Consider the following 3,276-nt stretch of genomic DNA (forward strand, 5'->3'; position numbering starts at 1 on the left):
GAAATTCATACAAAACCGCGATGTCCAATATGCCGAGCAGTTTTTAAAGACGATGCTTTTCCTATATTTTGTTAGACTTTTCATAAGTAAAAATATTTTGTGAATATTACTTTCTTCATATGAATTATATCACATTTTTTGTTTAACTCAAGGCCTATCAAACAGGTTTAGAGCATTTCAGCAAAAACAACATTTGCCTGTATTTTGTTGTTGCTTCTGGTATCGAAGGTGTCAAAAACTGTTCTGATTTTTTTCTTCTACATCAAAGCAAAGCAAGATAGTGAAACAAGATCAACAAGCGGTTATGTTTTCAGCATTGGTTGTGGTGCCATTAGTTAATGCTCATCAATGAGACAACAATCTTTTTCAACAGCTTCAACAGAATCTGATTATATTGCAGAATTTAAAGCAATAAAGGAGCTGGTCTGATTAAACGGTCTCGTGGCTGGACTGTTATTGAAATCAGATTTGGATGCAAAATTGTATATGGATAATCAGAGCGCAATACATCTGATTAAAAACCCGAGTTCTTCTCCGATTTGTGGCGTGCGCCTTGATGTTGTCACACAAATGGAGGTTGTATTTTTATGAGAAGCTGTTTTTCAAGCCGTTAAATAAGAATCGACATAAATAACATGTGGTTTGATGGAGTAAAAAAACTGTGGTGAAGTCCTTCATGGGGATAAAGTTTCCAGAGGTGAAATTTTAGGTAGCACACAATTTCTTACACGCATGGTTGCTTTTCAGCACCAATGAAAGAAACTTAAAAAATATTAAAAAAATATGCATATAGTGCACTAATTTTTGAAAGAAATACCATATAATGTATGTACTCTGATTAATAATATTAAAAAGTGTATTATAACCACCGCTTAATGTTATATTTGATAAAAATCAATTTTGCAACTCGGAACGCTCTGCGCATTGCCACTGAATATTAGGTTTACTTAAAATTACATCCCTGGTCCTTGTTCTTTCTGTATTGCATTGTGGTGAATTCACATTTCTCAGAAATTTGGCAACAAAACAAAATGAAGGGAGTACTTTATTTGCTAATTTTTGCGATTTCTATTGTTAAATGTAAATTTTAAGTATTTTTAGGATATGTTGAGGCAACAAAGAAGGCGCAGTTTGAAAATGAAGTTATTAGTACGAAGTAGCAGCGCAGGCACATTTGGAAAATTATGCCGATAAGCAAGATGGAATTTGGGAAAGTAAGTGCCTGGTTGCAGCAAATCTATGTATTAAAAAAGTATTTAATTAAATGAAATTGTGCTTAATAGAAATGTTATAAATCGAGTAGCGTTATTTAAGATGTGCTCCAAATATTTGGCGAAATTTGTTTCGTCTTCTCAACGTGCTAAGTTACAAGTTAAGATGATTGCCACCACGGCCGGTAAGAAGCCCGGAGCAAAGAGCAAACAACCTTCCAGTAAGCAGCCTGCTGTCCCCGAGTCGTAGCTGAAGTTCAGCAAGAAGCTGGTCAGCAAACGTGCTACCCTGATCAAGCGTAAACTAAAGCGCTCTGCTGTCATTGCACTCCACAAACGTGAAAACTTGTTGCATGCTGAGAAATATCAAGCAAAATATCTCCGTGATGGACGCCGTCAGAATAAGTTGCGCCGTCTGGCAAAGAAACGCGGCCCATTCTACGTGCCTGCAGAAGACAAATTGGCTTTTGTGATCTGTATCCGCGGTATCAACAAAGTTGCACCAAAAGTGCGTAAAGTTTTACTGTTTTTCCGTTTTCGCCACATTAACCACGGTTCGTTCATCAAATTCAACCATTAATATGCTACGCATTGCCGAACCCTATATCACATGGGGTTATCCAAATCTTAAATCAGTTCGTGAATTGATCTACAAACGTGGAATTGTCAAGCACAACCATCAGCGTGTCTCAATCTCTGACAACTTTGTGATCGAACGCAAATTGCGCAAAGCGCACGATATTCAGTGCGTTGATTATTTGGCGCACGAAATATTCAGTGTTGGATCCCACTTCAAGAAAGCCTCCAACTTCCTCTGGCCATTCAAGCTCAACACCAACCGGCGGCTGGCGCAAGAGGGCTAATCACTACGTTGAGGTTGGTGATTTCGGTAACCGTGAAGATAATATCAACAAACTGCTGCGCAAGATGGTTTAAAGAATTTTTTTGGTGTACAAGGCGGAGTATTTTTATTTCAAAAATATATATAAAAAAATAAAAATAGAAAAAGGTTTTTTTTGTTACTTTCTGAAGGTTTAAACCGCAAATATGCCAAACGGAAGGCAGCTTATATTCGCAATTCCTTGAATAGTGTCGAAATTCCATTGCCGTTTCTAAAGGCCATTTCAAAAGGCTCCAATCCACAAATTTAATTATTTGTTTTGGTTTTTCAGCTCAGTAATGGCTTTGTTTCTTTTCTTTTCTAGCAGATAATTATCAGGAAGAAAAAGAATGAGAAAATTGAAAGAATTACGCTCACAGAGAGCGAAATAACGAAAAAGTAAAGAAACGCAAAACTAGCAAGTAATCAGCTGGTCGGTGTATTTGACAATCGAAAATATTTGGCGCGAATTTTTGTTTATACATTTGTACAGCTGCCAGTTTCTGCTAGTAAAAATTTTACTAGCAGAAATTAGCAGGAGAGCCAAAAATAGAAGAGCGTAAGAGCAGCTAGTTTCTGCTAGATGTTTGGGTTAAGAAACGCTTTCCAGCAGAAATTAGTGATAATTTGTGATAATTATCTGTTAAGAAACAAAGCTAATGATGCAACGAGGGTTGCATTTACCGTCTATGAAAATATTTTATGAAGAGTTCCAAAATTTGCTCCGAGCAACTTAAAGTTTGTTCAGCTTACGTGAAATAGTTTTTTGTTAAATATTTATTCCTGGTACTTAAAAAAAAATCAGATCAATATTAATGTATGAAATGAAGTAAATCTACGAATACATTTCTTGAATATTTTTCATAGAGCCGTTATTAAATACAGACATAACAGCGTCGGGCGTTGGTCTTGACGTATATAGAATTAATGCGCTAGAGAGATAAATATACAAGCTAAACTTTTTTTGTTAATTAATCGTGAGTTTCGCCAGAATTTTTTTCACCCACCCGTAGTGAATACACGGAAACGAAAAGTGAAAAGGTGACCCGGTTCGAGAAAATGAAACTCATGATAAGGCTGAATATGTCGGAGACTAAAGCAAATATTTAAAAACAGATGACGCTATTTGAAAGATCTTGATTAGTTTAGTACGACAGCATTACTAACGTAATTTGTATCAAACTA

The 3,276-nt window shown here is 36.1% G+C and overlaps 1 pseudogene; it reads left to right on the forward strand.

Annotated features, from left to right (window-relative positions):
- The first annotated feature begins 1,101 nt into the window (after positions 1-1,101).
- On the forward strand, positions 1,102-2,151 carry LOC108363426 (60S ribosomal protein L7-like; annotated as a pseudogene).
- The last annotated feature ends 1,125 nt before the right edge of the window (positions 2,152-3,276 follow it).

Source organism: Rhagoletis zephyria, unplaced genomic scaffold, assembly GCF_001687245.7.
Source record: "Rhagoletis zephyria isolate East Lansing unplaced genomic scaffold, Rhagoletis_zephyria_1.1 Rzeph_scaffold_01273, whole genome shotgun sequence".
Taxonomy (NCBI): domain Eukaryota; kingdom Metazoa; phylum Arthropoda; class Insecta; order Diptera; family Tephritidae; genus Rhagoletis; species Rhagoletis zephyria.